This window comes from Lissotriton vulgaris, unplaced genomic scaffold (genome assembly GCF_964263255.1).
Source record: "Lissotriton vulgaris unplaced genomic scaffold, aLisVul1.2 SCAFFOLD_1311, whole genome shotgun sequence".
In the NCBI taxonomy this organism is placed as follows: Eukaryota; Metazoa; Chordata; class Amphibia; order Caudata; family Salamandridae; genus Lissotriton; species Lissotriton vulgaris.
Genome location: NW_028245490.1, coordinates 598,411 through 607,858, shown reverse-complemented (window position 1 = coordinate 607,858; position 9,448 = coordinate 598,411). Strand labels below are relative to the sequence as shown.

General features: G+C 49.0%; 1 protein-coding gene across 6 annotated transcripts in view; it reads right to left on the bottom strand.

The window, feature by feature from the left end:
* Nucleotides 1-710: 710 nt before the first annotated feature.
* The window catches only part of OPA1 (OPA1 mitochondrial dynamin like GTPase), a 298,318-nt gene continuing 289,580 nt past the window's right edge, over nucleotides 711-9,448 (bottom strand). For all 6 annotated transcript variants that reach the window (XM_086949083.1, XM_086949085.1, XM_086949084.1 and 3 more), the window contains one exon: nucleotides 711-3,020. The gene's annotated coding sequence lies outside the window, so the exon portion shown is untranslated. The remainder of the gene's footprint in view (nucleotides 3,021-9,448) is intronic.

Below are 9,448 nucleotides of genomic sequence, written 5' to 3'. Positions count from 1 at the left end.
AAGCATGGCATCATAGAACTCTTTCAGTTTGGCGGGGGTCACTCAGGGTATTGGAAATTATAGAGGGGCGGCGTCTGTCCAGGTGCAGGTTCCGGGGAACTAGGCCTAGTACACCATGGCTCCCTCGTCTCGTCAGCCAAGGAGAAGTCAAAGAGAGCTTCGAATTCTTGCTCTTCTTTATGTGCCTCCTACCTTAGTGGCCCAACAACTTTAAAGAGACAAGGAGGACTTTGGATACTGGGCCACTAGCAGATTCAGGGACCGCTCCCTCAAAGCCTTTCATGGTTCGGCAATCGGAGCACGGCTTGCTGTTGTGGTCACACTACATACACCAAAGACTAACTGGGTGTGGGTCCATTGCAGACATCGGTCAGTGACAGGTTGAGCAGGGCTTAAAACCAGACTTCTGTGGCGACATCCTCAACACACAGGGAGGAAAACCTCAAAAAATGTTGAAAAAACATCAAAAAAGCCTTTCAAAAACCATAAGTGGGGTAGCTCTTGAAATACAGCCGTGTTTTAGGATGGGATGGATAGACAGCCTTATCTGATAGAGACTTCTAGCCGCAGATTCCTTACCATGTGAATTTCCTCTTCAATGTCATGTTACATTAAAACAACTGATCTGTAATTGACAACTTGGTACGCAGAAATCACAGACAAATTGAGTTTAGTTTTCTTTTTTATATAAGATGAGAACTACAACAAGCTGTTTTCAAAATCTTTATTGTCCGACTCTTTTCAATACTCCTGCATTCAATAAATAGCGAATTTTCCTTCAATACATCATGGCCAATCTGAGACCGTCTCTTTTTATGGGCAATGGAGGTGAAAACAGGATGTGTGCTCTGGGACTCAAGACAATTTGAGGATCTACATTTCATATATTGGGAAATAAAGTTAAAATAATTTTATAAGTGCTTGTAATCTGTACAGATGTGGCATTGTTGAACCTTTGTGTTCTAAAGCGTGGTGCCATTGTGTGTGGGTGTGTGTGCGCATTTTAGGAGCACCAGCCATTGGTTTTGCTCAAGGTGTGGGCACAAAACAATGAAATCAGACAGAGGTGGCACGGCGAGCGATTCCCCTTTGCTATAACAATACATTGGTATTAATTTATTCAAGTTTACTTACAACAAAAAATACAAAGCACTCAAAACATCCAGGTCCGTGCACATTCACTCTTGGTTATAGAGCGGTGTTTCTAATGGGGGTGAAGTATTTGCAATAAAAACGTGGCTGCTGTTGATGTGCTTCTACGCGGTGATGTCGAAGAGGGTGGTGGTAGTGGCCTTTACTCACTGGTTCAGCCGGATTCCAGAGCTACTGAGGCTGGGAACTGTAAACTTCTTTCAATATTGACTCTCACTAAACAAACTGTTCGATCCAACAGCGATGATAAAAGCACTCCAGCCGGTTTCCTAACCACCTCGATAGAGAAGAAGAAAGGCTCCATTGACTGCGGTGACGTGGAGCCACCGACGTACCCATGGCCAACGCCTTCCGCCACATTCAGCGTTGAAGTAACAAGTCAAGCCAATGTGGCCAGGCCAAGCCTGGGAGGATGCCACCAGGGATTGTGGATTTCAGTCTGTCCCCAAGAGCGTGCCACAACCACGTGACCCAAAAGGGCATAGGAAGTCACCAAGATGCCAATGCAGTAAAAAACCTGCCTTGAGAACAGAAAATGTGCCTATGTGCAGGTATGTAAGCATGTCTCTGAGAAGCGCTGCCCAGTGGTGTAACAGAACGTGAGTAGGGCCCCCATGCAAAGTACGTGAAGGTGGGCCCCCACGCTCAGTACTCAGTCAGGATCTATCCCCATGCACAGTGCCAGAGGTGGCCCTATTAAGCTTGGGCCCCTCAAACGCGGTGGCTTCGGGGGCTGTTACGCCGCCCTCGTATTGGTCACCAAAACGCACATCTACCAGTAACGTGGACCTTGTTCAATAAACCTGTGAACCTCAGAAATAGAGACCACTCAACACTTTTTATTAATCACAATCCCTGCTTTTAATTTAAAGAAAAATTTACTGCCTACAATGAAAAGAAGTGGTCTGAGGTGTCGAGGTGCACGAGCTTCGATGGAAGTGAACACCCATAGAGTGCAACACCGGCGGAAAGAGGGCTGCACCCGAGGCAAGAGACTACTGCGCCACAGACGAGAGGGGAAACTACATGGGCAATATTCCACCACCAACACCCTCTGTAGAATCGAATCATAAGCACCAGCCAATGGCACACGTTGAAACGCTACGAGAATTGTGATAATCAGAGCAAATTTCATGAAGGCCACAGATAAATGGTTTGAATATCTGAAATTATTTTCTAAATCAGTTTGCAGCTTTAAAATTTATTATCTGCAAGTAATAGAACGAGTCTGGAGATCAAGATGAGTGCAGCGTAGTCTGCCGCTTGTCCATTCATGAAAACGGAGCCACAGAGTGAATGGGCAGAGATTATTTCTGTCCCTCTGAAGCAGCTCACCTGACACTTCAGCTGAAAGTGAGAATGTACATCCGTGGGGGAAGGCTTTATAGACCAATGCACGGCGCACACACCATCCACCCACACACACACCGACTGCACAAAAAGGTGACTGTGGCAGATATTACGCCATACCTATCCGAGAACGCCCCAGCACACAGCGTCACTCAAACGATGCAGCCTTTAAGAGAATCAAGAACATATGTACAATCCATACGACCGTGGAAGCGCCCACTCCTCGTCATGCAAAGGCCGGCTCTGGTCAAACCTTCTAAAGTGATGTCACTCATGTGGCACCGGACCAGGTCCGAGGCTGGCCTTGCCGAACGGGTGTCAGAGCAGCTCTGTAAGAAGGACCTGGAGTCCACATAGGTGGGAGAGGGTTCGCTGGGCTGCGATCCCTCGCCAGCAATTCATGGACGTTCAAAGTTCTGGTAAAACAAGAGTTGAAGAGACACACAGAAAAGACCTCCATCGATTCTTTCCTCCGCAGGGCAATCCGGTGAGTGCTCAACTCAGTTGGAAATCTTCACCTGCAAAAAAAAAAATAGCTTCAAACTCACCAAGTTGCGATGTCAGCTCAGAATTAATCTTTGTACATTTATGATGATAAAACACAACAAAGACTGATTTGTATTCTGGGGGGCACGTGACAACAAAACCATAAGAAGAAGTTACTTACCTTCGGTAACGCTTTTTCTGGAGGATACAGTGTCTGCCTGTGGATTCCTCACCTTATGAATATCCCCTGCGCCAGCATTCCGCTGAATTTTTTCCTAGCTTTCGACTCCGATGAGTATGTTGGCTCCACTCGCGACTTCGCATGATGCCACAGGAGCCATAAGAGAGCCTCGTCGGCATCATGACGTCAGTTCCATTCATTTTTTTCGTGCCTCCAAGGCGAAACAGATGGACCGACATCAAACTCAAAGTACACACAGTACACAAACAACATTTGAACCAATTTACACAGTACAAAATCAAAAAGGAAAGCTAAAGAATATCAGCATTTCCTATAAATGTACCAGATTGAAAGAAGATACAATGTAAAACAACAAGCCAAATAAGGCATCCTTTAAGGTATACAAAGGTGGACAACGGGGAGGAGGGTGGGCCAGTGAGGAATCCACAGGCAGATTCTGTATCCACCAGAAAAAGCGGCTCTTCTGATGGATGCATCTGCCTGTGGATTCCTCACCTTATGAATAGATTCCCACAGCAGTCCCACTCCCGGAGGAGGGGATCTACCTTTCTTATACCAAAAAGCCCTGCAGGACACAGCGCAGAAAATGACCCCCTGTCTTACAAATGTCCAACACAGGAACACCTTTGGCTAAAGCAGAGGTGGAAGACTTAGCCCGAGTAGAATGAGCTCTAATACCCTCAGGTGGTTCCTTACCAGCCAGAGCGTAGCAGATCTTGATGCACAAGATGATCCAACATGACAGAATGTGCTTGTGCATAGCTTTGCCTTTTGAGTGTCCAACGTAGCCCACAAAGAGTTGATCGTCCAAACGAAGTCCTTTGTTCTGTCCAAATAAAAGCTCACAGCTCTTTTAGGGTCCAGGCGGTGAAGTCTCTCCTCCTCCTTCGAAGGGTGAGGATAAAACATAAGGAGAGTTATGGACTGCCCCAGATGGAAGGGAGTGACCACCTTAGGCAGAAAAGCAGCCCTGGTCCTGAGGACCATCCTTTCAGCATGTATGGCCAAAAACGGGGGTTTTGAACTGAGAGCCTGAAGCTAGCTCACCCTCCTTGCTGAGGTAATGGCTACCAGAAAGACTGTTTTAAAAGACAAAAGACTGAAAGGGCAGCTATGAAGGGGTTCAAACGGTGAACCCATCAAAACAAGATTAAGATCCTATTGGGGCATAATAAAGGGAGTAGGCGGAAACCTATTGGTAAGGCCTTTGATAAATCTCAAAACCATAGGAGACTTAAATAAAGAGGGCTGATCAGGTAGACACAGAAAAGCAGATAAGGCCAACAAGTAGCCCTTAACCGTGGCCACAGCACAACCCTGCTGTGCCAAAAAAAGAGAAAACTGAAGAACATTCGACAAGTGGGCCTTTAAAAAGGTCAATAGCTCTCTCTCCACACCATTTAACGAATATTGACCATCTGTCTGAGTAAATAGACTTAGTGCAGTGCTGCCTGGCCGATAATATAACATCCACCATGTCAGGCGGAAGAGAGAACAAACTCAGGTTGCCCCGTTCAATCTCCAGGCATGAAGGTGCAGGCTCTGGAGGTGGCGGTGTAGAGCCTGCCCCTCCGACTGCGAGAGGAGGTCGACCCTCAGGGGGAGACAGAGAGGAGGGTGCGATGAGAGGTGAAGTAGATCTGTGTAGCACACCCTTCTTGGCCAATCCAGGGCGATCAATATGACTTGGGCCCGGTCTTGGAGAATCTTCCTTAGAACCCAAGGCATCAATGGTATTAGAGGAAACGCGTAAAGGAGTTGTGAGCTCCAACTCAACTGAAACGCGTCCCCCAACGCTCCCTGCCTCGTTAACGGGAGACTGCAGAATTACAGGCAGTGCGCGTTTGAGAGTGGCAAAAAGGTCCAACGAGGAGTTCCCCACGTCCGGAAGATGTGTTGAACTACCTCCGGATGAAGCCTCCACTCGTGTTCGGCAGTGAACTGCCGACTGAGACTGTCCGCACGCACAACACCCCGGCCAGATGATTTTCCATCAAACAAATGTAATGGTCTGAGCCCAGGACCAGAGTTGCAAAGCCTCTCTGCAGAGACGGTACAACCCTACTCCTCCCTGCTTGTTGACATACCACATTGCAGTAGTGTTGTTCGTCAGGACCTGAACCGAGTGACTAGGAAGGGAAGGGAGAAAGGCCTTGAGCGCCAAACGTATCGCCCACAATTCCAGAAGGTTGATGTGAAGCAACCTTTCCTCAGAAGACCCAAGACCCTTGATCTCTAGAACCCCCAGATGAGCACCCCACCCTAAGGTGGATGCATCCGTTATCACTGTGGCCACCGATGGAGGAAGATGAAAGGGATTTCCTTGAGACAGATTGCCCTCCACGCTCCACCAAGACAGATCAGATGCAGCTTCTCTGGAGATCCTCACAGACTCCCTGAGATCTCCGTTGTGCTGATACCATTGCCTGCAGAAGCACCACTGGAGCGCCCTCATGTGCCAGCGAGTATGGTTGACCAACAGAATGTAGGAAGCAAACAGACCGAGCAGGCGAATGACCTTCAGAACTGGAACCGCTCCATTGTGGAATAAAGGGACCATCTCCTGAATGACGAGAATTCTTTGGGGAGGAGGAAATGCTCAACACACAGTAGTGTCCAGTACCACCCATATGAACAGGTTGTGCTGAGAGGGCACAAGGTGCGATTTGGGCACATTGATTGAAAAACCCAAGTCAAACAACAGATGAGATGTTACCCGCAGATGATGAAGCACCATCTCTGGCGACTCCGCTTTGAGCAGATAGGGGAAAACAGGAATCCCCAACCTTCTGAGATGACCTTCCACCACTGCCATCACCTTTGTGAAGACTTGAGGTGCAGTAGTAAGACCAAACTGGAGGACCACAAACTGGTAGTGCTGCGACCCAACCGTAAATGCAAATGCTACTTACCAGTATGCATCTGTTCTTGGCATGTAGGGCTGCTGACATTCATATCTGTGCATAGATCGCCGCCTAGTGTTGGGTCCGGATGATTGCACATTGTTGTCCTGGAAGAGTCTTCGAAGTATCACAAGATAGGTGGCTCCTCCCCTGGACTACAGTGTGCATGGGCATCGCCTCCATCCCCAGATTGTTTTTAGCCATTCTGGCCGAGATGGAGTGAACTATGTGAGTGATGACCATGCTATGAGCATATACATGAATACTGCAGCTGCTACAGGCGCCGGGGAGGAGGGCGGGCGATATGAATGTCAGCAGCCCTACATGCCAAGAACAGATGCATACTGGTAAGTAGCATTTGCAATTCGAGGCATGTGGGCTGCTGAATTTATATCTGTGCATAGAATACATAGCAGTCCCCCCATTATTGGCGGCCGCCCGTGCCAGCTGCAGCAGTTTGGAAAAGTGTCTTGAGAACAGCCTGACCTACAGCTGCCTGCTGTTTAGAGTGCACGCCTACACAGTAATGTTTAGTAAACGTATGTGTGGTAGACCATGTGGCTGCTCTACATATATCCTCTAAGGGAATGTTCCCAAGGAAAGCCATAGAGGCCCCCAACTTTCTGGTGGAGTGGGCTCTTGGTGGAATTGTAAGGGTGCGTTTAGCCTTAGCGTAACAGATCTGAATACATTTCACGATCCACCTAGCGATACCAGCCTTGGAAATAGCGTTACCCTTGTGGTGTGATGCAAAGGCAACGAAAAGCTGCTTAGTCTTTCTAAAATCCTTGGTCCTGTCAATGTAATACATTAGGGCCCTTTTAACGTCAAGGGTGTGGAGCATCCGCTCCGCCAACGACTCAGGATTTTGAAAAAACACCGGCAACTCGATTGTTTGGTTTATGTGGAATTGAGACACAACCTTGGGTAGAAATTTAGGGTTAGTGCGGAGCACCACCCTGTTAGCATGAACTTGGAAAAAAGGCTCTTGGATGGTGAGGGCCTGCAACTCGCTAACCCTCCATAGCGATGTAATTGCTACTAAGAAAGCTACTTTCCAAGTCAGAAACTGAAGCTCACAAGAGTGTAGTGGCTCAAAAGGAGGACCCATCAGCCTTGTAAGAACCACATTGAGGTTCCATTCTGGAGCTAGTGGTGTCCGTGGCGGAATGACCCTTTTGAGTCCTTCCAGAAATGCCTTGATAGCAGGCACCTTGAAAAGTGAAAGGTGTTGTCTATTCTGGAGGTATGCGGCCATCGCAGACAGGTGAATGCGGATGGAACAATACGCCAAATTGCATTGGTACAGATGGAACAGGTAACAGATGATGTTCTGAATGGAAGCATCCAGCGGGTTAATATCGTGGTTCACACAATAAATGACAAACCGCTTCCATTTAGCCGCATAACATGCTCTAGTAGTGGGCTTTCTTGCCTCCCGAATGATGTCCATGCAATCCGGGGGAAGATTGAGGTAGCCAAACTCTAGGACTTCAGGAGCCAGATCGCCAGGTTGAGCTGTTGCGGATCTGGGTGCTGAATGTCGCCATGGCTCTGCGTCAGAAGGCTGGGTGTGAGATGAAGCCTTTGATGCGGTACCACGGAAAGTTCCAGAAACGTGGTGTACCATGGTTGGCGAGCCCACGTTGGAGCAACCAGGATGAGAGTCATCGAGTGCTGCCTGAGCTTGCGCGCCACCAGCGGTATCAGAGGTGCTGGGGGAAAAGCGTACGCAAATCTGCCTGACCAGTTCATCCACATCGCATTGCCCTGTGATTGCGGGTGTGGGAACCTGGCGGCGAAGCTTTGGCATTTTGCGTTCTCCCATGTGGCGAACAGGTCTATCTCTGGATGACCCCACCTTTGGAAGTACGGTTGGAGTACTGAAGGATGTATCTCCCACTCGTGCATTTGGTGGCTGTGCCTGCTGAGCAGGTCCGCCATCTGATTGTGTTTGCCTGGGAGATGTTCTGCCATCAGGAAAATGTTCCTCTGAATGGCCCACTTCCACATGCTCTGAGCCAGATGAGACAGCTGCGGAAAGTGTGTTCCTCCCTGTTTCTGAATGTAGTACATGGCCGTCATGTTGTCCGTCCGGATCAACACGACCTTGTTGCACAGATGTACTTTGAATGCCTTTAAGGCCATGAAGATTTCCATCAGTTCCAGTACATTGATGTGCATCTTCCTTTGCTGTAGTGTCCATAGTCCCTGCACTGTGTAGTGGAGTACATGCGCTCCCCATCCCTGGAGAGAAGCGTCCGTCGTCAGGATAATCTGTGGCACAGGCTCTTGGAACGGTCGGCCCTTGCAAAGGTTTTGTGGATTCCACCAATGCAGAGAGTTGTACGCCCGACCGCTCACCAACACTAGGTCTGTTAGTTGCCCGTGAGCCTGAGTCCACTGACGTGCTAGGCACTCCTGAAGCGGACGCATATGTAACCTCGCTTGCGGGAAAATGGAGATGCAGGAGGCCATCATGCCTATCAACTGCATGAACACCTTCGCTGGAAGCGAGTGCTGAGGTCTGAATCGTTGGATCAGCGTCTGAATACTGGCGACTCTCACTGAATTTGGCTGTGCAGTGGCCGCCAGAGTGTTTAGTGTCGCGCCCAGATACTGCCGTATGTGGGCGGGCTGGAGATGGGATTTTGGGTAATTTAGTGAGAATCCCAGATCGTGCAGGAGATGAATGGTGCGGGACACGTGGTCGGCGCACTGTTGTTCCGACTTTGCCTGAATGAGCCAGTCGTCCAGATAGGGGTAGACGTGGATGTTTTGACGTCTTAGATGCGACGCCACAGTCGCCAGGCACTTCGTAAAGACCCTGGGCGCTGTGGTGACCCCAAAAGGCAGAACCCTGAACTGGTAGTGCTGGTCTTGAATGGTGAACCTTAGGTACTTCCTGTGTGAAGGATGCAGGGGAATGTGAAAGTATGCATCCTTGAGATCCAGAGTAGCCAGGAAGTCCCCCTGCTGAAGCAGAGGGAGAACCTGCTGCAACGTGAGCATATGGAAATGTTCTGACAGGATGTACCAGTTGAGGGGCCTGAGGTCCAGGATGGGCCTGAGGGATCAGTCCTTTTTGGGGATTAGAAAGTACAGAGAGTAAACCCCTTTACCCCTTTCCTGCAGTGGAACGAGCTCTATTGCCCCTTTTTGCAGCATGACTTGGACCTCCTGCTGCAACAAGTGCAAGTGCTCGCCGGACATAGGACGGTTTCTTGGAGGTATGTTTGGTGGAGTGGAAGTGAGTTCCAGACAGTAACCGTATCGGACAAGAGATTTGACCCACCTGTCCGTGGTGATGGATTTCCACGCGGGCAGGAACTGCTGGAGTCTCCCCCCGACTGGT